At 44.7% G+C, this 26,518-nt stretch overlaps 1 protein-coding gene across 1 annotated transcript in view; it reads right to left on the minus strand.

The window, feature by feature from the left end:
* Positions 1-12,653, minus strand: part of TNK2 (tyrosine kinase non receptor 2) — a 45,770-nt gene extending 33,117 nt beyond the window's left edge. Inside the window, exon 1 of the mRNA XM_032406790.1 lies at positions 12,103-12,653. The gene's annotated coding sequence lies outside the window, so the exon portion shown is untranslated. The remainder of the gene's footprint in view (positions 1-12,102) is intronic.
* Positions 12,654-26,518: the final 13,865 nt, after the last annotated feature.

The raw sequence follows: 26,518 nt of genomic DNA on the forward strand, positions 1-26,518 counted from the left end.
AGAGACCAGGCCAAAACTCTCACGCCAATCCTCTCCTCAGTCACTCACTATGTACCTACAATGTGCTCACCCTGTGCTAGGCTTTCCGGGAAACAGGAAGGAGAAGTTACGGTCTGGGTCTTCAAGAAGACACTATGTACAGGTTCTTTTTTTGTTTTTTTAATGGAAAGCAATGGGGTTTTTAATTAATTAATTAGTCTGTCTGTTTACTTTTAGTAATCTCTATGCCCAGTATGGGGCTCAAACTCAAGACCCTGAGATCAAGAGTCAACAGGCTCGACCGACTGAGCCAGCCAGGTGCCCCTATGTGCAGGTTCTTTAAAAGCTTTATCTAGGGGCGCCTGGGTGGCTCAGTGGGTTAAGCACCTGACTCTTGATCTCAGCTCAGGTCTTGATCTAATTATTAATTAGATCTAATGATCTTGATCTAATTATTAATTAATTTAAAAACAAAAAAAGCTTTATCCTTTTTTTTTTTTTTTTGGTGGGCAGGAAAGCAGTTTATTGAGAGACAGTAAAGTTTACTGAGTGATAGAATACAAAGCTCCCAAAGAGGGAGGGGACCCGAGAGGGTCGCCCAAGCTTTATCTTCATTGACTCATTACAAACCTCCCCTTACTACCCTGCATTATCCCTGTTTTACAGATGAGAAAACGGAGGTTTGAAGAGGTGAGCAGGGTAACGCAAAGAGTAAGAGAGGAAGCCAGGACTCAGCCCATATACAACTGCACACTGAATTTCTTGGCTCAGAGATGCGGGCCCACAGAGGGCAGAGCTGGAGTCCTATCATTAAATATATACTGAATGAATTCAGGGATTCTGTGAGGAAGTTTAAAGAGAGGATAGAGGTTCCAGGAAAAGACAGCAGACTGCACACAGACATAATTCCACTCCTTCCTGAAACCTGACCAAAACTACAATTTTAAAAAGAGAAAAAAAATTTTAAGAGAAATTTTTTGAATGGCAGAAGTCCCTAAGGATGGGAAGAACAGCAGAGGAAATGATCACAGCAAAACTGTGGAAGCTGGAAAGCAGCTGGGCCAGTGACAAGGGGTAGGAGAGCTGAGAAAAATCACAACCCCCAAGGTGAGAAGCACCTAACTGACCCCACAGAATCCTCAAACAGCCTGGGAAATGGAAGCCCCAAAAACCTCTACGAGAAGAAGAGGTGGCAGAGGGAAATGCTAAAAATATAGAGTATTACTTAAAAGCTATTTAAGAAGCAGAAAGACCACCTATACCCCTCCCCCCATACAAAGCCACTGGGTGACTGTCCCTCTACCAACCTGCAAAGGGCAGAGATTTCCCTATAGGGGTAATGGAACGTCTGGACCAGCACAGTGGGCCTGGTGGAGAATGAGGGGCAGCGGCGGGAGGGAGGGGTATGTGTGTGCTACATCCCAAACAAGGAAAGTACGCATAGATGGTGAGATCCTGGTCCCCTTCTCCACTTGCTCCTGGAACATGGAGCCAGGCTTCCACCTCTCAGCAGGAGACAAGAGTGTCTCTTCTGGTGACTCTGACCAGGCCGAGGAAGACAGAAAGATACAAACACCAGGAGTTCCCAACAAATGGTCCATCCAGGTCACCACACAAAGAAGCTCCACCAACAAGACCATCCAGTGCTGTAGCTTCCCACCCTTAGCTGAGAGCAGACAACACAAAATTACCAGACACCAAGGCAAGCCTCTAACATGGAAGAGAGAGAGCAAAATACACAAGAAAAAGTGACCAAGAGGAAACAGACTACGCAGGAGAAGAAAATTTCAGACTTCGAACTTTAATGCAGATTCAGATTCCATGGATATGGGTGGGACCTAAGATTCTCCATTTCTAACAAGCTCCTAAGTGATATATGTTTTGGTCCAGTAGACCACACTCTGGGAAGCAAGGGTCTTCTGGAGTTATTATTTGCACTGGCTAGGCATTAAAATCACTTGGAGCTAGCAGAGCGTCCATGTGGAAGCCCCACCCACGGAGCTTCTAATCAACTTGGCCTAGGTGAGACTGAGGCATCATATCTTAAAGCCTCTTCAGATGAATCCAGACGGGGAGTTGAGAGCCACTGCTCCGGAGAAAGCCTGTAATTGTGCCAATCATTTGACTTAGCCAGAACAGTCCTGTTCTCACATATTCTCTCCCATCGTTGACACTGACCACTCTTTCTGAAGGCCCTTTTCACCATGGCCATGAGCATCAGTTTATAGGACGACTTATTATACCGATGATGCTTCTCAATTCTGTGTAAGTCCCGTTAATGTCAGTGGATGGAGAAATCATTCTACTGAATTCCCAAGAAATTCATTCTGAGAATGTTCTCCTGATTAGATTCTTACACTTCTCCTAACCTTCCTAATATCTTTCTTACTTTGGACCTTAAAACGTTCAGGTTAAGCCCTTTTAGGGAGGAGTTTTTCATTTGTTTTAGTGAAATGTGGATATTTCCCTAATCAAAAATCCTAATCCATTCTCCCAATGTTCCTATTACTAAAGTTGAATTTAGTAGTTTTGTGTCTATCTCATGCATGCCACACATGGGATAAAATATCAATAGACATTTACTGCTATCAAAATAGCTAAAATTACAATAGAAGGGATGGAGGATAAAGTTCAGGTCTTCCACAATAAAGAGCAAAAGACATAAAGATGGCAAACAGGAGAGAAAGAAATAAGAAAACCAGATGATCAGTATAAGAAGGTCCAACATCTAAACAAAAGTAGTACAGGGGAGAGCAGGGAAGGAGGGAAATGACCAAAATAAAACAAGAAAACTTCCCAGACCTGAAGTACAAGTTTCCAAATTAAAAGGGTTCACTGAACATACAGTGCAAGATGAAAACAGACCCACAATGAGCTACATAATTAGTATCCAGTATCCAGTATCCAGATCCATATCCATATGGATCCAGTATCCATATCTCCAATATCCAGTATCCAGAATACCGGAGATAAGAGAAGATCCTACACACTCCTGGGCAAGGGAGAGGGTACCACACAGGTCCCACACAGGATGTAGAGTGACTTTAGACTTCAGTGTTAACTCTAGAACCTAAATGCAATATCCTCAAGATGCCAAAGGAAGGCAATTTCCAACCTAGATCTTTATATTCAGTTGATTGAGTATCAGGCTGGCAAGGTCTCCAAATAATCTCCTGCCCATATACCCTCCTCTCAGGAAGGTACGAAAGGACAGGCTCTACCAAAACCAGACAGTAAACCAACAAAGAGGAAGACATGGACACAGGTGATCCAACACAGAAAAGCAGTGAAGGAGATGCCCAGGATGCTGAAAGGAGGTCCCAGGAGGATAGCTAAGCATCTGTGATAGACAGCAACCAGACCATGCTGCTGCAGGGCACAAGGCTCTGATGGAGACTTCTTCAAAAAGATCCATTCAATAGAACACCTAATGGAATTGACATCTTGAGGAATTTAGACAGCTACTGGAATTTGGCTAATTGAAAGGTGCATAGAAGCCTAAGCAAACAAACAAAAGCAACTCCAGGGAGAACAAAAAGGTGTGCAGGAAAGGAAAAGTCATCACAATTTACTACACCGTAACAATGTGAACACAGACAGGAGACTGAAGGAAAAATGAGATACTTCAAGAGTGGACAGACTGAAAAATGGGGAGGGTGGAAGGGTGGCAGTGAGGGAAATAAACTCAAATTCTCATCTTTGGCCAAGATGGAATAACAAGGCTCAGATTCACCCTCCTGTCTGCAAGAAAAAAATGGACAAAATATACAAAATGGTTTTGAAGACACCAGATATCAGGAAACAAAAGAAAGTGATACCTATAACAAAAGAGGTCAGCCCTGTGGTTGAGTTTTCAGGCTACAGCACAGAGAAGGGAACGAGTCAGATCCCAAAAGACTCCATGAGTTGAGGAGATGGAGCTGAGAGTCTGGGGAGTCTCAAGGGGCCAGAGTTCACAGAGCAGAGCATCAGAGACAAGAGAGTAGCACAGAAGGCTGTAAAGGGACCCCCTTAAGTATTTAGCTAAATACTAATCATCACATGAATGTGCAGAAATTACCCAAGGCTGGGGAAAATAACTACCCGAAACAACTAGAAGTAACAATGCCTGGTACTCACTAGGCTGGGAAAAGTGCCTGTTTCCACCAGCCAAACTGGAAAAGCTAGGCATTGGGTAGAATTCACAGATGGGTCTTGCCTCAGCAGGAGAATCAGTAGCCCGAGATTGAGCGTAGCTCTGGTCCTACCTAACAAGTCTTAAAAACAAGATGTAAGATAATGAAACTGTTTCCAAGTCACTGCATCCTAGAATAAAGCTCAAGAATAATTACAGGAATACAAAAGTACCCAGCAACAAATCAGGTAAAATTTATATTGTCTGGCATCCAACAAAAAATTATTAGGCAGGCAAAAAAGCCAGGAACTATGATCCATAATGAGGAGATAAAGCAATTAAACAAAACCAATCCAGAACTGACACAAATGTTAGAATTAGCAGACAAGGAAATTAAAGTAATTAAACATTTAGAAATTATTACTATAAAACTATACTACTATTAAAATATTTATTTATTTAAATTTTTTTTTTCCTTAAGTAGGCTCCACACCCAGCATGGAGCCCAACACAGGGCTTGAACTCATGACCTTCACATCAAGACCTGAGTTAAGATCAAGAATCCAATGCTTAACTGACCGAGCTACCCAGGCACTCCTAAAAATATATTTCTAAAGAGAGTATAATTGAACTTCTAGAATAAAAACTACTACATTGCATGAGGGGCGCCCGGGTGGCTCAACTGGTTAAGCGTCTGCCTTTGGCTCAGGTCATGATCCCAGGGTCCTGGGACTGAGCCCCACGTCAGGCTCTCTACTCAGCAGGGAGTCTGCTTCTCCCTCTTATTCTCCCTCTGTGCTCTCCCTCTCTCTCTCAAATAAATAAATAAATAACTACATTGCATGAGACGAAAAAATAAACTGAATGGAATTAAAGGCAGATTGGACACTGCAGACAAAAAACCTGGTGAATGTGAAGACACGGTAATAGAAACTGTGGAGAGGAAAAATAAAATTCTTTTTTAAATAAACAAAGCATCAGTGAGCAGTGGGACAATTTCAAATGGCCTAACATTTGCATCATTGGAGTTCCCTGAGGAAAGGAGAAAGAGCTGCGAATAGAAACATATTTGAAGAATTAATAGCCAAAATATTTCCACATTTGACAAAGACTATAAGCCCGCAGAGTCAAAAAGTTCAATGAACTCCAAGCACAAGACACATGAGGAAAACTATACCAACACACCTCATAATCAAATTGTTCAAAATCAGTTATAAAGAGAAAATCTTAAAGTGTAGCTAGGGAGGGCAAAGGAGATAGGTTATAGACACAGAGCAAAGATAACAATGACAGCAGAGGGGGCGCCTGGCTGGCGCAGTTGGTGGAGCATGTGACTCTTGATATCTCAGGGTCGTGAGTTCAAGCCCCACATTGGGCATAGAGCTTACTTAAAAAAAAAAAAAAGATGACAGCAAATTTCATACAGAAATGGAAATGAGAAGACAGTGGCACAACATTATTTAAGTACTGAAAGAATAAACTAATGACCTAGAATTCTAGTCCAATGGAAATATCTTAAAAAAAAAAAAAAAGACTAGGGATGCCTGGATGGCTCAGCTGGTTAGGACTCTGCCTTTGGTTCAGGTCATGATCCCAGGGTCCTGGGATCAAGCCCCACATCAGGTTTTCTGCTCAGCAGGGAGTCTGCTTCTCTCTCTGCCCTTCACCCTGCTCATGCTCGCTCGCTCGCTCTCTCTCTCTCAAATAAATAAAATCTTTTTTAAAAAGTAAAATAAGGACTAAATAAACTTTTTAAACATACAAAAGCTGAAAGAATTAACACCAGCAGACCTGCACTACCATAAAGTCCTTCAGACAGAAGGAAAATAATACCATATAGATATATGGATCTATGCAAAGAAATGAAGCACTGGAGGGGCGCCTGGGTGGCTCAGTCGGTTGAGCATCCAACTCTTGGTTTCCGTTCAGGTCATGATCTCAGGGTTGTGAGATCAAGTCCCAGGTCAGGCTCCACACTCAACACAGAGTCTGCTTGAGATTCTTTCCCCCTCCCTCGCCCTGTCCCCCCCCCCAGCTCCTCCCCTTGCTCATGCTTTCTTTCTCTCTCTCTCTCTCTAAGTAAATATATAAAATCTTAAAAAAGAAAAGGGGGAACCTGGGTGACTCAGTTGGTTAAGCATCTCCCTTTGGCTCAGGTCATGATCTCAGGGTCCTGGGATCAAGCCCAGCGTCAGGCTCTGCACTCAGCGGGTAGTCTGTTTCTCCCTCTCCCTCTGCCCCTCCTCCCACTTATGCACGCTCTCTAATAAATAAAATCCTAAAAAAAAAAAAAAAAAAAAAGAGGGGTGCCTAGGTGGCTCAGTCAGTTAAGTGCCTGCCTTCAGCTCAGGTCATGATCTCAAGGTCTTGGGATTGAGCCCCACAACGGGCTCCCTGCTCAGCAGGGAGTCTGCTTCTCCCGCTCCCTCTGCTCCCTCCCCCACTCCTTCTCTCTCTCTCTCTCAAATAAATAATAAATAAATCTTTTGAAAAAAAAAGAAGCACTGGAAATAGCAACTACATGGGTAAATAGTTAAGATGTTTTTATTATTTAATTACTTTAAAAGATAAATTGACTGTTTAAATAAAAATAAGACCAGTATAGTGTGGATTTACAACGTGTATAAGAGTAATTTTTGACAGTAATAGCATAAACAGAGGAAATAAAAATATAGGTTTTTTATACTATTATCTATTTACACTATTACTAATAAAAATATAGATATTTATACTTGAAGACAGACTATAAGATAAAGAAGTATAATATGAATCCCATAGACAGTATAAGAAAACTGTCCTCATAAACATAAATATACTCTTAACTATAGGAAACAAACTGAGGGTTGCTGGAGGGGAGGTGGGAGGGGGATGGAGTAACTGGGTGATGGGCATTAAAGAGGGCACATGATGTAATGAGCACTGGGTATTATAGGCAACTGAAGAATTACTGAACTTTACATCTGAAACTAATGATACATTATATGTTAGCTAATTGAATTTAAATAAGATTTTTAAAAAGATGCAAAATTCTTAACAAATTCTTTAGCAAATAGAATCCAACAATACAGTTAAAGAATAATATACTATGACCAAGTGGAGTTTGTCCTCGGAATGCAAGGATGGTTTAACATTTGAAAACCAGTTTTAACAAATCAGTTAATTCAACATATTAACAAACTAAAAAAAAAATCCTACAGTCACAGGAAAAAAACATTTGACAAAAGCAAAATAGGAATAGAGGGAGCACAACCTGATAAAGACCATATATGAAAAACCTACAGCTAACATCATGCATAATGGTGAGAGACTGAATGTCTTCCCCTGAAAATCAGGAACAAGTAATCTCATCTTCTATTCAACCTTATACCAGAGGACATAGCCAGTGCAATCAGACAAGAAAAAGAAATAATTATCAGGCATAAGGATCAGAAAGGAAGAAGTAAAACTGTCTTTATTACAAATGACATGGCAGTCTATGTATAAAATCCAATGGAAGCTAAAAAAAAGCTACTAGAATACATTTAACAGGTGGTAGGATTCAAGGTCAATATACAAAAATCAGTTGTGTTTATATATACACTAACAACAAGCAACAGGAAATTGAAATTTAAAAACAATACCATTTTATAGCAGCATTACTGACAACAGCCAAAAGGTGAAAGCAACCACGAGTGGATGAATAGAGAAACAAAATGTGGTATATTCTTACAATGGATTATTATTCAGCCTTAAAAGAGAAGGAAATGCTAACACATGGCACAACATGGATGAACCTTGAGTACATTGTGTATGCTAAGTGAAAAAAGCCAGTCACCAAAGGACAAATACTGTATGATTCTATTCCTATGAGGTATTTAGAATAGTCAAATTCATAAAGATAAAGTACAACGTGGCTTCAAGGGCTGGGGTGGAGGGGGAATGGAGAGCTATTGTTTAATAGGTACAGAGTTTCAATTTTGCAAGATGAGAAAGTTCTGGAGATAGATGGCAGTGATAGTTGCACAACAATGTGAATGTACCTGACACTACTGAACTATACCCTGAAAGATGCTTAAAATGGTGTATTTTACATTATATATATTTTACCACAATTAAGATAAATAAAAAAGCCAAACACCATGTAAAAATACCATTTACAATAGCATAAAAAATACATAATACTTAAGTATATCTGACAAAAAATGTGAAAGATCTGTATACCTAAACTACAAAACATTGGTGAAATTCTTAAAAATCCAGATAAATACAGACATAAACATTGTTTATGGGTCTGAAGGTCAGATATTGCTAAGATAATGGACATCTCCCCAAATTCATCTATAGATCCAATGTAATCCTAACCAAAATCCTGGTGAGCTTTCTTGTAGAAATTAACAAATTGATTCTAAAATGCATATGAAAATGCAAAGAATGTGGAGTAACTAAAAGAATTTTGAAAAGGAAGAACAAAGTTCAAGATCTTATTTCAAGATTTCCCATAATCTACGGTGATCAAGATAGTGTGGTACTAGGATAAAGACAGACAAATTGATCAATGGAACAAAAGAGAGTCCAGAATTACTTCTACACATATACAGACAACTGATTTTTGACAAAAGGTGCAAAGGCAATTCCATGGAAAGACAAGTCTTTTCAACAAATGGTGCTGGAATAGTTGGATCTCCACATGCAAAAAACTGAACTTCAATTCATACCTTGCACCATATACAAGAATTAACCCCAAACGGCTCACAGACCTAAATGTAAAACCCATAACTATAAACCTTCTAGAAGTGGGCACCTGTGTGGCTCAGCCAGTAGAGCATGAGACTCTTGATCTTGGGACTGTGAGTTCAAGCCCCTACACGTGGTGTAGAGATTACTTAAAAACAAAATCTTAAAAAATAATAATAAATAAAACTTCTAGAAGAAAAATAGGAGAAAACCATTGGCTTTGGCTTAGGCAAAGATTTCTTGGACATGACACCAAAAGCACAAACCATAAAAGAACTAGTTGTTAAACTGGAGTTCATTAAAATTTAAAACTTCTGCTTGTCAAAAGACACTGTGAAAAGAATTAAAATGCAAGCCAAAGACTGGAAGGAAATATGTGCAATCAAACATATCCAATCCCAACATATTCGATAAAGGGTTTGTATGCAGAATATATAAAGAACTTGCAAAACTGAATATGAAAAAAAACCCACAACTGAAAAATGGGTAAAGGATTTGTTTTTTCTTGTTTCATTTTGTTTTTAAAAGATTTTTATTTATTTATTTATTTGACACAGAGAGAGAACGCACAAGCAGGGGAAGGGGCAGAGGGAGAGGGACAAGAAGGGAGCCCGAAGTGGGGCTCAAACCCAGAGTCCTGGGATCATGACCTGAGCCGATGGCAGATGCTTAACGACTGGGCCATCCAGGCGCCCCTGGGTAAACGATCTGAACAGACACAGCACCAGATATACAAATGGCAAATTAGCACATGAAAAGATGCTCAGTAATACTAGTCATTAGGGAAATGCAAATTACAATCACAATGAGATAACCACTGCAGACCTATTAGAATGTCTAAAATTAAAGAGATTGATCACACCAAGTGTTGGCAAAAAAGTGGACAAACTAGAACTTTCATCCACAATTGGCAGGTATGTAAAATAGTACAACCACTTTGGAAAACAGTCTGGCAATTTCCTTAAAAGTTAAATGTATCCCTACTGTATGACTCACAATTCCAGTCCTAAGGATTTACCCAAGAGAAATAAAATAAGATGTCCACAGAAAAACTTACACATATGTTCACAGTTTTATTTGTAATAACCAAAAACTAAAAACAACCCATCAACAGGAGAATAGACAGACTGTGGTATATACATATAATGGAATGCTACTCAGCAATCAAAATGAATGAGTTACTGAAATACACAACATGAATGAATCTCAAAATAATTATGCTGAGTGAAAAAAGCCAGGCAAAAAAAGAGCACACTCTGTCTGATTCCACTGACATAAAATTCTAGATAATGTGGACTAACGTATAGTGACAGAAAGCAGACCAGTCTATTGCCTGGGCAAAAGGGATAGCAAAGGAGGGGCAGGATGAAGGAATTAGGAAGGGGCACAAAAAACTTTGGGAGGTTTGGGAATAATAGGAATGTTCATTATCTTGATTGTGGTGGTGGTTTCACGGATATACACATACATTAAAACTTACAGTTTTAAATATGTTCCATTCACTGTATATCATTATACCTCAATAAAGCTGTCATTAAAAACAAAAAGAATAAACACTTCATTTTCCAGAATAAAGCACAGGGCAGGGGATAATCTTGGATTTAGGGACCAGAGGACAAGATCTGGGAGCACAGATACCTGCTCCCTGACATCTGCCAGCCAGGACTCCCGAGAAAGCGGGCACCAGACAGCCGAAGAGGGGTCTGAGCCCTTTACACTCAGGACAGAGTAGGGAAAACCACGGCCCACGGCACAGAAACCGAAGCCCAGAGACAGTATCTTGCCCCAGGAGGTTACACAGCTAGGAAGTGGTCTAAACCCGGATCTGTCCAAGTGCTTCTCCTCATCTACCACAAATTCAAACAAGTTGACCTGAACTAGGATAAAGATATATGCTTGTGTGTATGTGTCTAGAACAGACAATTCTCTCCATTGAAGCCAGAGAGCCAGAACCAGTTTGGCCATCCCAGAAGAGCCAGGTACCATGGACACAGCAGCCGAACTTCCGGTGCATGCGTGTTTGGGGTGGCAGTGTGACAGGCAGGCGTGGGACGAAGCTGACAGTCGGTCTGGGGTTTGCATCAGGAGCGGACTAACCGGCTCCTCCGGCACAGTCCCAGCAGCTGCCTGCCTAAGGCTCTGCTGGGCAGCCACCACCACCACTCCCCCTGCCCGGACAAGAGAGAACTATCTGCAACCACACAGGTTCAGACAAGGGTCTGGGGGCCATTTGACTCAGAGACCACGCCTTTAGTTGGGTCAAAGATGGGACCCAGCTGAGGCCTGCAGCAACCCTGCACCCACCCCAACCTGAGGGCTAGAGAAGCAGGAACGCACACGGTGCCAGGTAAGAGGTGAACAACCCTAGGAGGATGAGGCCCATAAACTGGCCAACCAAGCCCCTCTGGGCCAGGAATGAGTAGGCCTGGCATCCAGGCCATGGGGCAGTCCACAAGAAGCCAAATGTAGTCCCCACCCCTGCAAGCCCCACCTCTAGGCTGGGCGAGGAGCTGGCCCTGGCCAGTACAGAACCCATGATGCCACAGCTGCCCCTCTGTCCACCTCCACGGGTGGGGCTGAGCTCTGCGCCACAGAGGATACCCAGAGTCCAGCAGTACAGACCCCCCCTCCTCAACCACCCCTTTCAGGTTGGGGTCCTGAGAGCCCACACCGAGAAGGCCTCACCAGCAGTTCTCTGGCCTTCTGCCCCTATTCATCCTTGGCCCTGGGCCCTGGGTTATTAATCAGCTGTGACAAGAAGGTGTGATGGGAGCAGGTCAGGTTCTAGCTCAAGTCGCCAGCGGCCACACGCACATCTCAGATCACGTGGCAAACAGGGTTACTAGATAAGGTCCTGTTAATGCAATGCTGCCCCTTCCCTTTTATGGAATGTGTTCTGAGGACCTGAGAAAACCTGTGCTGATTGCACCATCCCAGCCCTGGCAGGGAGGCACCCCATCAACAGGGGTAGACAGCTGGAGGGGTGGCTACCTCCTCTGCAACCTCAGCCTGGGGCTACCCCTCTCTTCCTTCTGCCCAGGCCTGGGAGCCGCCCAGATAGTCTCATCTCCAGTCTAGACGCTAAGGAAATGCCCCATCACTCCAGTTGGCATTTTTAGTAGTTGGGGGAGGGATCCTGTCTCGCTCTTGAAAACTGCACTGCTTCCTCCCTCCCCAGGTTTAAACACAGGAGGGTGAACACCAGCAGTTTGGAGACCACCCTCTCCTGAAACAGCTGCAGCCCCGTGCTTCAAAACACACCAACTCCCGCTGCGAAGATAATTCCGTTTCCTTACCTGGTGCCTTCTGCTGCCTCCCGGCAGACAGTTTCCACGAGGTCCAGGCTGAGGTGGCAGAAGAGGATCCAGCAGGACACACTGCCTGCTCTCGGGCAGTGGCTTCCAACGCTTCAATCCCCAAACCCCTACATCTTGCGCTCACCTCGGCCCTGGAGCGATCCTCGTGCCGGGCAGCCGGCCTGCAGGTTACCACCTCCTCCTCCGCCGGCGCCTCCGGATCCTGTGCCCCTCAGGGCGCCCCTCTCCCTCCCGGGTCGCCTTCTCGTCCAGGTATGTCTCCTGGACAGCCCGCACCACCTGTCCTTCCTGCACCCCAGGAAGCCAATTTGCTTCCTGCACCCCCAGGCGCCCCTCCCCCTCAGGCCCCTGGGGCCCCACAGGCCGGGCCCTCCCCGCTAGCTCGAGTCTCTCCCGGCGTGCTGGGGCCGCTCCCAGGACCACCGCCTCCCGCCTGAGGTGCCCACAGCTCTCCCAGTACTGCCCCCCCTGCTCCCCGGAACTTTCGAGCCCCTCCCCGCGCTCCCAGGAGCGGTCCCCGAACTCGGAGAGCGGCTCGGACTGCTGCAGCAGCCTGCGTGGGCTCCCCTCCCCCTGCTCCTGCACCCCGGCGCGGGCCTCCCCACGCTCCTGCACTGCGGGGCTGCCTCCCCCCTTCTCCTGGTGCTGCTTGCGGGGCCCCAGCCCCTCCTCCTGCACCACAGGCCAGCGAGCCGAGCCCGTCCACGGCGGCGGGCGCCTCCAGTCCGCGCCGTCCGGCAGACCCCACACCACCCCCAGGCTAGGCTCGTGGCCACGGCCGCCCCGCTCCTGCACCCCCGGGCCCACCCCGCCCTCCTCCTGCACGGCCGGACCCACGCCCCCCTGCTCCTCCACGCCGAGCTTCAGCCCGCGAAGCTGCTGCGGGCCCCAGCTGAGAACCCCGACCCGCTGTGGCTGCTGCTCCGGCAGCGCCGGGCTGAGCCCACCGCGCTCCTCCTGCGCTTCCCGCCCGGGGCCCCCTACCCGCACTGCCCAGCGCACTCGCTTGCCCCCAAGAGGCCGCGCGGTCCCACCCCTCCAGATGGTGCTGCCCTCTGCGACCGCTCACACCGACCCCCGCCCGGCTCCTTCCGCCCGGTCCCCCTGGGAAGGGGGCTGCGGGCTGGCGTCCCCTCCGGTTCCGCGGCCACCCCCACGTCGCGGGCCCGCCTCCCCGCCCTAGCCTCCCGGCGTCAACGTCCGCCCGCCGGGCGCCGCGCCCAGCGCCGGCCCCCGCAGGTGCTGCGGCCCCGCGCGCCGGCCCGCAAGCCAGGAGCGCCCGCCCTCCCGCCTGAGTTCCTGGAGCCCGCCTGCGCGTGCGCCGCCCCGGGGGGCGGGGTCCGGCGGGGTTGGCCCTCCCTCTTAAGGGACCAGGTCTCGCTTGCTCCTCCCCTCTCCCCTTTCTTCAGTCCCCCCCACCAATCCCCCTTCTTCACCCGACCGGAATCTCCCCACCCTAGATCCACCTTGCGCCTTCTTATGTGCCTACGGGAGGAGAGCCTGAAGCCAAAGGTAGGGAGTTCACACTGAGATTGTGCAGTCAACCGGGCCCAAAGGAGGAGCACTGAAACAGGAGTCTCCAATTCTCAGTAGCAGCAGTTCAGCTCCTGCTGACTTACCTTGTGACAGTGTGAAAAGTCACTTCCATCTGGTCTCAGTTGCTTTGTTTCTAAAATGGGGAGGCTGGATTGGAAAGTTTCCAAGTCCACAATCCAGTGAGTATTTGCAGAGAGGGACTAATCTCTCAGCAAGAGCCATGAGGCCTGGGAACCTGAGACACCCCCATCCTTTCCCTGGGGCCAAAGGAGGACATTTCAACAAGGGAGAGGTGGTTTCAGGCCTGTGACACTTCCTTCTGGGAACACAGGCAGAAAAAGTCTCTGGCAAAGGGACCTTCCTCCCTCCTGCACTGCTCCCTCTTGGGTGCTCTTCTCCTGGCTCCCACAAAGAAGGAGAAAATTCAGAGCTCTTCCTCCCAGTGATAGTACAGCCCTCAGATCCAGACCCTAGCTAGCTGAAGGCAGCCTTGAGCCATGGTGCCTAGAACCCAAAGGCTTAAGGCCACTTGGCCCTGTTACTGACTACCTCATCTATAAAATGGATACAATAATAAAACAAGTCCAGAGAGAACTGTCCCAAGGATCAGACATCAAAGAACCGTGTAATGTGGCTCTTTCAGCACTCCTATGGTCCGGCATTGGGCCCAAGGGCCCTGGCCAGAGGGCAGTAGGGCAATGAAAAAGGAATGGGTTCCAGACACATAAGGGGGGCTGGACTGGGTGGATTTGCGTCATGGTGTCTTGCCCTGTGAGGTAGGCAGGACAACTTTCCACTAAGTCATTTTTTTTAAAAAAGATTTATTTGTTTTTGAGAGAGAGAGCTGAACATGAGCAGGGGGAGGGGCTGAGGAAGAGGGAGAGAATCTCAAGCAGACTCCCACTGAGCGCAGAGCCCAACGCAAGTCTTGATCCCATGCTGAGATCATGATCTGAGCCAAAATCAAGAGTCAAGAGTCAGACGCTTAACGAACTGAACTACCAGGTGTCCCTCCACTAAATCATTTGATAACATTGTTGTAGCAGCTTCCCTTAATCAGGAAGCCAAGCCACCAGGCAGAGGGGGAACGCACACTACCTGATCCAAGAGAGGGTCTAGAGCATGCAGGACTGACAACTTCTGGGTACGGCCAAATTCCCCCTGTTGCCTGATCTCAGAGGGGAAAGCCAGAGGGGAAGGAATCTGAGAGGAGTCCCCTCCCAAGCTCCTTCACACTACCTCAGTAATGACCATTGCTAAGGTTTATGGAACCTTCCTATGGGTAAGCCCTGCTTGGCATGTATTCTCATCTAACTGCCACCACAACCGAATAAGGTACACATTACCATCCTCATTTTAAAGATTGTTAAGTAACTTGCTCAGGGTCATACAGCTGGTAGTATTAAAGCCAGAATTCAGATCCAGTTTTTGACTCCAAAGTCCACTCGGAACCACGAACACAAAAGAAAGCAATGCCGAACCCAGAAGCCTCACCTTGGGATGCGTTGGGGCTGACTAGATTTGGGGGGTCAAGAGATGCAAACAACTAATTTGGAGCAAGTTTTCTGCCTATAAATCAAGCTCCAAATCAAACAAAGCAAGAGGTTGAGGCATTTGTATCCCGCTAGGTGTTTTTCTTAAGGAGGCCAACTCCCCATTCTTCCACCTCCCCTCCAGTTGCCCATGAGCCAGATGCATGCCTCTTACATCCTTAGTGCAAGGTTATCTGGAGCTTTAGTTTCACAGAAAAGAGGTCTCCTGTTCCCTTCCCCCATCCTGCCTAGTCCCAACTCCTGGATGTCTCCACCACCACCACTGAGCACTGGGGGCTGTTCGGAGAGGTCTCTGAGGCCGTCAGTCTCCTTCTCTGCATTGTTCTGTGTGAGCCCAGGACTAGTAGCCTGGAGACACCTAGGGAGACTGCTCTGCCCCCAGGGAGCTGACAGCTTATGGGAGGAAATGAGACACAGTCTAGAAGCATAAAGCTCAGGAGCTTCAGGAGGTGGCTGTGGGGATAAACCCCAACCCTGTAACGTGCCTGTACCAGTCTCTTCCAGATCTGGAACTTGAGGAGAGTTGCCCACAGCAGGGTGACTGCAGGGAGAAGGGCTTGTCGGGTCTCGTTCTAAGTGGAGGCGGACCAAGCTGCCTGAGGGATGCTTGTGGGGGTGCCCTTAAGAATCTCCACCGTGAGGGGCGCCTGGGTGGCTCAGTCGTTAAGCATCTGCCTTCGGCTCAGGTCATGGTCCCGGGGTCCTGGGATCGAGCCCCACATCGGGCTCCCTGCTCGGCTTCTCCCTCTCCCACTCCCCCTGCTTGTGTTCCCTCTCTCGCTGTGTCTCTCTCTGTCAAATAAATAAATAAAATCTTTAAAAAAAAAGAATCTCCACCGTGAGGACACCTGGGTGGCTCAGTTGGTTGGGCGACTGCCTTCGGCTCAGGTCGTGATCCCGGAGTCCTGGGATGGAGTCCCGCATCGGGCTTCCTGCTCAGCAGGGAGTCTGCTCCTCCCTCTGACCCTACCCCCTCTTGTGCTCTCTCTCTCACTCTCTCAAATAAATAAAAAATAAAAATAAAAAATAATAATAATAATAAAGAATCTCCACTGTGAGATGGCTGCACTGGAGGGTATACAGAAGGGCAAGGAAGGCAACTGTGGGGTGGTGACGGGCAGCCTGGCTCATACCTGCAAACAGGTGCTCAGCCAAGATGGTGGATGCTGCTGAGTGATTGGGCTGAAGATTTTTTTCTTTTTTTTTAAATAGAGCAATGTTGTTTTAAAGTACTATTGCAGCCTATGAATGGGAGGTGAACTGAATTCAATGGGTTCAGTGGGTTTTGACTGGATTTTTTTTTTAGTGCAAGAGGACAATAATGCAATATAAAATATCAGAATAATTTTTTGAACTTTTTATTAAAGTATGACATACATCCAGAGAAGTGCAAAAACTTGCACATTTTACAAAGTGAATATACCCAGCACCCAGATCAAGAAACAGGACATATATAACGAGCATCCAGATGTACCTCCAAATTTAATTTTTAAAGTAAATGTTATTATATTAATCTAACATGCCCTCCGTACTCAGGATTTATTTTTAACTCTCTGACAACCCTCCTCCCTCCCCAAACGCACAGTGACGGAGAGTTTTGTCTTCGAATAGACTGGCGCAGGCGCCCGGGGATAATGCCTACCATGCAGTGGGTACCAACAATATTAGATGAATTGCATTTACAAGGTAGTAAAGGTTTTGTTTTTTTGTGACATTTTTGTTTCATTATATATACACATGTGCTCTACTTCTTGATATAAAATCTATTTCTGTAGGTCAAACACTTGTGCTCCAGCTTGAGAAGGTCGTGGTGGCTGTGATTCAGACCTGGTGAGAGCGTGGGGGAAGCAGAACAATGTACTAATTAGATCAGCGCTTCTCAAACTTCAGTGTCATTCAGCAACTGAATGACCTGGGGATCTTGTTGAAATGCATATTCCGATTCAGCAAGTAGGGAAGGGGATGCTGAGATCCTACATTTCTATCAAGCTTCTACACTTTGAATAGCAAGGCTTCGGACCCAGAGATTTTCAATAATGCTGCACATAAGAATCACATGAGAAGCTTTTAAAAAACACTGATGCCCACGGGCGCCTGGCTGGCTTGGTCGGTCGGTAGAGCACATGACTCTTGATTTCAGGGTCGTGAGTTGAAGCCCCACATTGGGTGTGGAGCCTACTTAAAATAAAAAGTGAAAATTAAACACGGATGCCCAGGCTCCACTCCAGAATAATTAAATTGGAATCTCTGGGGTGAGGCTCAGCATCCATAGTTTTTAAACACTCCCCAGGTGATTCCAGGATGCAAACAGAAATGGCAGCTCCTTGGTCCCCTGCGCAGCCCCAGTGCCTAGAATAAAGCTTGAGCTGAGGGGAGAGGGGAGTGAGGTGTGGGTCACGTCTGGTATCTGAGCCAACAATCCAATTTGATAAAGGGCAGAAGATTTCTTAGTCAGGAAGGGACCATCCGTCTCTTAGTGGAGGTGAGAGGAGGGATATCTGAAGGAATTCTTAGGCATGGGGCTATCTGCCAACCCAGGCCATGTCCTCCCAGGACTAAGAACAGACCGTGCCTTTACCCTGTCAAGCAAGCCAGAGCTCCCCGGAACTGCTCAGATGGGCGGGGCTCACGTGCCCCCAAGCAATTCAGACAGTTTCAAAACCTTACTCGGGCACTGGGAGGGGGTGCTGCCGGTTGTTACCCCGCGCCTGCCCCTTCTGCCCAGCCACTGAAGAGGCCGAATGAGCCAACAGATTACAAACCCTCCATCAACGGTGGCTATTCACAACGGAGCACACGGACCTGGGTTCTGACGCCCCCTGGTGGACACCTAGAATTGAAGTTTAGTAACCCACAAACGGACCCGTGGGGACAGGTACTCATGATTTATCATGTGTCCAGCCAGTGTCCGGCGCAGTCACGTAAGACATGGCCCAACGTGCACAATCCAGAAACTGCTACTGACTAAACATATGAAAGACGGGCTCCTCTTATGCTCTACCTACTCCTTTACGCCCCCGAAATCTGAACTCTGGCTTCCCCTGGAATTCACTGTACTAAGTTTAGAAATGAGGAGCTGTCAGGGCTTACCCTTAAATGGCGAGATATTTTATCACTTTTGTACCTCTCTCCTTCTTTGTTTAAATCTCCCCTTTGGTAGTGTAGACACAGCACAGCCCTTTGCTGCCTGTTCTCTCTCCTTCTGCTCCAAAGAGGACCCTCCCCCAGAAGCCCCTCCCAGCTGCTTTTTGAGACGCCGTCTCAGCTTGGTAAGCTCATGTCCACTAACACACACACATCTGAGTTAATGAGGCCTGCATGGATAGAGCCTCCCACATCTGTGGCTGCCTCTGGAGGGACGAGTGGCCATGTTCATTGACTCCCAGACACTTGGATTTGGTCACACCGATCTGAGGAAGCGGCAACGGAATCCAAACTCTCAAATCCAACTCTGTCTCCCTTACTGCCCTAGCTCTCTCATTGGCCCAGAAACCAGACTCAGGTCTTTGGCAGCCTCTTTACCCATCTCCGTCAGCACTCTCTGCAGACCCCAAACATTGTAGGGTCCCACCCTCCCTCCTGCCTCCTCTCCTAGTTTCCTCTCAGCCACCACCTCAGCGCAGTTAGGGAGAACCTGGGCCCAGGGCCCAACTTCAGCACATCATTTGACCTCCACATCTACCTACACATTTATTTCCCTGTGAGGTGGGACAAATCCTTTCATCAGTGGGCCTCTGTTTCTCCCTTCCCGGGGAGATTGTAAGGATTTGACAAGATGATACTGTGACACGTGTATCCCCTTGAATGGTGTTTTACCATAAATGTCCTTTCATGACCTTACGGACTTCAGTCTCTTTGCCTCCATGTTAATTCTCTATTAACTTTTCTAAAACACCTGTTAATCACATTGCTTCCTTACTCAAGAACTTTTAATCGCTCCCCAGTTCCCCCTAAGTAGTCTGCAACTCACAGCAGGTGATTCTTCCTGGTAACAGTGGGAAATTGGGTCCTGATGGGCCAACGGGCTAAAACTAGAGGTCAAGACAGGTCTGTGGGTTAGAACCCAAGAAAATTCTGTTTCCAGAAGACAAGGCAGTCAGTATGTTGGAAATCAGAGAAGCAGCTAGAACAGCAGATACAAGTCACCAATCAGCAAGGATACTAACCTATAACTCCTACAAGGGTGGGCTTGTCCATAGTAAAAGGGCAAGTTCCTAGAACGTTAGTTTCAGTTGTCCAAGACACCTCAATATCAACAGCCCCAAAGGAGGTGATGAGATAGTGAGACCAAGGAGAACCCCCAGGGCACCTGAACAAGTGCCTGACGACTGCCTACAAGATAAGTTCAGGTTAACACAGTCACATCAATAGCACAGCTGTACTCTTGGGAAGGGGAAGAAAGGATTATAATGGTACCCTTAAAGGAGAGAATTGAATCTGGGGTTGAAAGAGCAAACGCACATTCTCAGTGGGAGAGGGATTTTATGTGAAAGCTAGAAAGGCAATCAGGACCATCAGACCTCACCCCCTCATGTAGAAGCGAGAGAACTGAGGGGTATACCAGGTCACCCAAGGACACCCAACAGTTTAAAAGTGGTGACTGAACTTGGATTAGAATCTCCATGACCCAGGGGTGCCTGGGTGGCTCAGTCGGTTAAGCGGCTGCCTTCAGCTCAGGTCATGATCCTGGAGTCCCGGGATCGAGTCCCGCATCGGGCTCCCTGCTCAGCGGGGAGTCTGCTTCTCCCTCTGACCCTCCCCTCTCTCATGCTCTCTGTCTCATTCTCTCTCTCAAATAAATAAATAAAATCTTTAAAAAAAAAAAAAAAAGAATCTCCATGACCCAGATACGAACTGTGCTAATTTTCTCTCACCTAACTCCCTAACCTCTCTTGGACATACATGTATGCCATGCCAAAGCTGAGCTGCAAAAACAAACCCAAGAGAGTGGAAATATTTTAGTGGAGGGGCACCTGGGTGGCTCGGTCGGTTAAGCATCCGACCCTTGGTCTCAGCTCAGGTCATGATCTCAGGGTCATGAGATCGAGCCCTGCATCAGACTCCACGCTTACGATTCTCTCCCTCTCCCTCTGCCCTCCCCAACCCCCCACTGGCTTGTGCGCACTCTCTCTCCCTCTCTCTCTCAAAAAATAAATAAAATAAATAAAAATATTTTAATGGAGCTGAGGACTTACATATAAGGATTATATATGGTGGCCCAATCTCTATACAATTGGTTGGGAGTGTTGAGAAAGCACCTCAAGGGATTTGTTGAGGGGACCAGCTGGATATCAAGAAAGGCTGGGACTGGATTCTAGCACAGGGAGAGGTTAGACCGTTAGGGCCTCCCTGTTACCCTCCAACTTGCACATACATGAACATACCCACATACGCTTTCTTCTTGAATACCGGTAGCCGACATAGATAAGAGTCACAATTTGAGCTGATGAGGTTCCTGGTCCTCAGTGTGGGCACTTATGTAGGACAAACTTCTCAGCAGCGAGAGGAACAGGAAACAGGGCAGCAAGTACAGAAGAAAGGAGGAGCCAGGGGAATGATGTTGCATCAAAAGGTATTACAGAGCCTCTTTAGGTATTAAGGAAGCCTTTTATGTGTGGAGAAAATACTTTTTATTAGTTTGTCAATTGACTTATGATTGGTTTGTGCTATTTCTTCGCCATGCAATCATGATTTGTATAAAATTGGTTTGGGGCGCCTGGGTGGCTCAGTCGGTTAAGTGGCTGCCTTCGGCTCAGGTCATGATCCCCAGGGTCCTGGGATCGAGCCCCATGTCGGGCTCCCTGCTCAGTGGGGAGCCTGTTTCTCCCTCTCCCCCTCCGCCTTCCCCTCCCCCTGCTTGTGCTCTCTCTCTCTGTGTCAAATAAATAAATAAATAAAATCTTCAAAAAAAATAAAATAAAATTGGTTTACCCATCTTTGCCCACATGGCACCTATTTTGTTTTTGTTTTTTATTTAAAGTCCATCTTGTCTGATAATAATATAGCCACCCAGCTTTCTTTTGGTTATATTTACATAGCATATTTTTTCCCATTCTTTTACTTTCAACTTTTTTGTGTCCTTAATCTAAAGTGAGTCTTTTGTAGATGGCATATAGATGGATCCTATTTTTTTATTCCAATCTGCCAATCCTGCCTTTTGATGAGAGTTTAATCCACTTACATTTCATGTGATTACTGAAAAAAGAGGATTTTCTTCTGCCATGTATCATGTATTTGGTTTCTATATGTCCTTTATGGTTTTTTGTTTCTCAATTCCCCTATTTCTGCCTTTTTTTGTATTTATTTTTTGTACTGTGACATTTCAATTCCCTTCTTTCATTTTCTGTATATTTTTAAATTATTTTTTTAAGATGTTATTTATTTATTTGAGAGAGAGAGTGCACACAAGTGGGGGTAGGGGCACAGGGAGGGGGACAAGCAGACTCCCCACTGAGCAGGGAGCCTGACATGAGATCCCAGGACCCTGAGTTCATGACTTGAGCCAAAGGCAGATGCTTAACCAACTGAGCCACCCAGGCACCCTTTAAATTATTTTCTTAATGGTTGTCTTGGGGATTACAATTAACATCTTAAATTTAGAACAACCTAGTTTAAACACCAATTTAGTTTCAATAGGATACAAACACTCTGCTCCTATACTTTTCCATCCTTCCATCTTTATGCGGTTATTGTCACGGATTACACCTTTATATATTGTATGCCCATTAACATAGATGTATAATTATTGTTTTATGCATTTGCATATTAAATCATATAGGAAGAAGAGAGCAGTTACATACCATTCCAGAAGCACAATAATACTGGCTTTTATGTTTACCTAGTTACCTTTACCAGTGTCCTTTATTTTTCCTCATGTCTCTCTGTTACTGTCTGGTGTTCTGTCATTTCAGCCTAAATGTCTCCCTTTAGCATTTCTTGTATATCAGGTCTATTGATAATGAAGTCCCTCAGTTTTTACCTGCAGTGTCTTTTTTTTTTTTTAAGATTTTATTTTTTATCAAAGAGAGAGAGATCATGAGCAAGGGGAAGGGGTAGAGGGAGAAGCAGACTCCCTGCTGAGCAGGGACCCCCCCCCCCCCAATGCGGGGCTCGATCCCAGGACCCTGGGATCACGACCTGAGCCAAAGGCAGACACTTAACCAACTGAGCCACCCAGGTGCCTTACAGGCAATGTCTTAATTTCTCCTACATTCTTGAAAAAAAGTCTTGTCAGACATAGAATTCTTGGTTGATAGTTCTTTCACAACTTTAAATATGCCATCCCATTACCTTCTGACCTTCATAGCTTCCAGAGGGTGATCAGCTGTTAATTTTATTGAGGTTTTCTTGTATGAGATGAGTTACTTCTCTTGCTGCTTTCAAACTTCTCCCTTTTTCTTCTGGTTGTGAAAATTTAAATATAATATGTCCTCTTTTTGAGTTTATCTTCTTTGGAGGTCACTGACCTTGAATATGTAGATTTATGTCTTTCTTCAGATTTGGGAAGGGTTTTTTTTGTTTTTTTTAAGATTTTTAAGTAACTTCTGCACCCGGCATGGGGTTCAAACTTACAACCCAGAGATCAAGAGTTGCATGCTCTACTAAGTCAGCCAGGCATCCCAGATTTGGGAAGTTTTAAACCATCATTTCTTCAAAAGTGTTTTCTGCCCCAAAAGTCTCTCTTCCCCTGAGACTACTATAATGCCTGTGTTGGTACATTTGATGGTGTCCCATGGGTCCCTCAGGCTCTGTTCATTTTTCTTCATCTTTTTTTCTTTCTGCTCCTCATACTGGATAATTTCAATTGTCTTGTCTTTAAGTTCACAGATCCTTTCTTCTACCTGCTCAAATTTGCCATTGAATACCTCTCATGAGTTTTTCATTTCAGTTATTTCATGTCTCAGCTCCAGAATGTTTGGCTCCTTTTTATAATTTCTATCTCTTTACTGATATTCTCATTTGTTCTACAGTTTTCCTGATTTCCTTTAGTTCTTTGCCCATGGCATCTGCCTTCATCTCAGGTCATGATCCCAGGGTCCTGGGATCGAGTCCTGCATCAGGCTCCTTGCTCAGTGGGGAACCTGCTTCTCCCTCTGCCTGCCATTCCCCCTGCTTGTGATTTCTCTCTCTGACAAATAAATAAAGTTAAAAAAAAAAAGTGATCAAGAGCAGTGTCAATCAAAACACACAACTCTTGGTATTTAGAGGACAAAATCCTTACTGCCTACTCTGGCTCCAGGAAGCTGCAGCAGGAATGTGGGCCACTGTCCTTCCTCCCAGCTGCCTGCTGAGGCTGGGAAGTGGGGGATGGTAGCCACTATGTGAAAGGCCAAAACTGACTAGAATTTACGGAAATTTACTAGCCTCTTCATCAAGCTCTACCCTGGACATTGCAAGTGTTCAACTAGACTTGAATTCCAAAATAGTTAGACAGTTCTTGCCAGCTCAATAGCTACTGAGGTGAAGGAATGGCTTCCTACTCTGCCATCTTCCACATTACTTCATTTCTTTCCTTTTTATTGCCAAATAATATTCCATTGTATGCTTATACCACATTTTGTTTATTCATTCATGAGGTAATGAACACTATTATGAATAATGCTACTATGATCTCTCACGTATAAATTTTTGTGTGGACATATGTTTTCATTTCAGTTATATGCATATATGTATATGTATATATGTATATATATAAATAGATTTTTTAGTATTAACCCTACATTCTTTGAATAAATCTTACTTGGTCATGATATATTGGAATGGAATAAATCTTATTTGGTCATAACATATATATATATTATCCTTTTATACATTGTTTTCAATTTGCTGGTATTGTTGAGGATTTTTGCATCTATATTTACTATAATATTGGTCTATAGTTTTTGTAATGTCTGTTAGGCTTTTGGTATGTTGTATTAGCCTCAACAGTTTCCTCTTCCTGTTTTCTGAAAAAGTTTCTGTAAGATTGGTGGTATTCCTTCCTTGAATGTTTGGTAGAATTCACCAGTGAAACTGAGTCTTGAGTTTCCTTTTGGAAAGTTTTGATACATTTTATTTCTTTGATATAGGGCCATTCAGATTTCCTGATTTTTCTTGTGTTAGTTTTGGCTAAGCTGAATTATAAATATATTTGTTGACTTGTGTGAGTAGTCTAATTTGTTGGCATAAAGTTGTTCATGGTATACCTTTTTTCTCCTTTAATGTCCATAGAACTTGTGGTGATAACCTCTTTTTCATTTCTGATAGTGGTGATTGTTTCATACATTTTTCTTGATCAGTCTAGCTAGGGGTTTTTTAGTTGTGCTTTTCATTCCAAAGAATCAGATTTTGGCTTTGTTATCTATTGTCTGATTTCTACTTTGATTTTTGCTATTATATTTCCTTTTTTTTTTTTTTTTTCTATTTCATTTGGGCTTACTTTGCTTTTCTTTCTCTACCTTGTTAAGGTGGAAACTGAGGTCATTGATTTTAGATGTTTTTTCTTTTCTAATATAAATATTTAAAACTCTTAGTTTCCCTCTAAGCCATGACTAATAGAACTTTTTACAGTGATGGAAATATCCTATTTTCTGCTGTCCAATTCAGTGGCCACTAGCCACATGTACCTACTAAGCACTTAAAATGTAACCAGTGTAAGGAATTGGAACTTTTAATTCTAATTAAATTTAATCACATGTGGCTAGTGGCTACTGTATTGAGCAATGTATCTCTAAGCACTGCTTTACCTGCATCCACAAATTTTATATCATTAAATTCAAATTTGTCTAATTCCTCTTGTGATCTCATCTTTGACCCATAAATTACTTACAAATATATGGTTTAATATCCTGATGTTTTGGGGTTTCTTGCATATCTTGTAACCGATTTCTCACTCCACTGTGGTCAGAGAATACACTGTGTATAATTTTAATACTACAGCCCCGAATATATTCTATCTTGAGGAATATGCCATGCATACCTGAAAAAAAGTATTTTGCTATTGTTGGAGGTAGTGTTCTGTAAGTGTCAAGTAGATTGAGGTGGCTGATAAAGTGGTTTAAGTCTTTTGTCCTGACTTGTCTAGTTGTTCTATGAACTGCTAAGTGGGTGTTAAAAATCTACTACAGCAGGGTGCTGGCTGGCTCAGTCAGTAGAGCATGTGACTCTTGATCTCAGGGTCACACATTGGGTGTGGAGCCTATTTTAAAAAAATTTTTAAATCGCGGGCGCCTGGGTGGCTCAGTCGTTAAGCATCTGCCTTCGGCTCAGGTCATGATCCCAGGGTCCTGGGATCGAGCCCCGCATCGGGCTCCCTGCTCAGTGGAAAGCCTGCTTCTCCCTCTCCCACTCCCCCTGCTTGTGTTCTCTCTCTCGCTGTGTCTCTCTCTCTCAGATAAATAAATAAAATCTTTAAAAAAAAAAAAAAATTTTTAAATCTATGGCAAAATTGTCAGTTTCTTCCTTCAATTTTTTAAACTTTTTATTCATGTAATTTAAGGCTGTTAGGCACATACACATTTATACTTGTACTATCTTCCTGATGAATTGTCCCTTTTATCATTATGAAACATTCCTAATTTTTATCTATGGCAATAATCTTTGAAGTCTATTCTATCTGGGATTTATATAGCCACTCTAATCTTACGCTAATTTGCATGTTCTATTTTTTCCATCTTTTGACTTTAAACTCATCTTTTTTTTTTTTTTTGAAGATTTTATTTATTTGATGAGAGAGACAGTGAGAGAGGGAACACAAGCAGGGGGAGTGGGAGAGGGAGAAGCAGGCTTCCTGCAGAGCAGGGAGCCCCATGTGGGGCTCGATCCCAGGACCCTGAGATCATGACCTGAGCCGAAGGCAGACGCTTAACGACTGAGCCACCCAGGCGCCCCCTCATCTGTGTCTTTAAAGTGTTTCTAATAGGTAGCATATGAGCTTTTCCCTAACCCACTATCAGCCTTTTAATTAGAATGTTAATAGGTCAATAATATATAATGATTGATATGGTTGGACTTTGGCATACCATTATTCAATTAGTTTTTTGTCTCCTCTTTGTGTTCTTGCCGAACACTTCAGGTTTTACGCCCCTCCAGTCTGTTTGCCTTTACTTTTTAAAGCCCTTGTGTGGTTTTCTTTCTTCCTTTTTTCTTTCTTTCTGTTTTAACCAATTTGTCATTTTAAGCGGTGGGAGGGTTGGGTTGGTTGGGCTGACATTGTGATAGTGGAACCAAACCCCCCACGTGTGCTTTTATGAAGGCTTCATAGACATTTTCACTTATGCATAGACTACTTTGGAAGTATACACAAGAAATTGGTGATTGAGGGGAAA

The sequence above is a fragment of the Phoca vitulina genome, unplaced genomic scaffold (genome assembly GCF_004348235.1).
Source record: "Phoca vitulina isolate PV1807 unplaced genomic scaffold, GSC_HSeal_1.0 scaffold8, whole genome shotgun sequence".
Classification (NCBI taxonomy): Eukaryota; Metazoa; Chordata; class Mammalia; order Carnivora; family Phocidae; genus Phoca; species Phoca vitulina.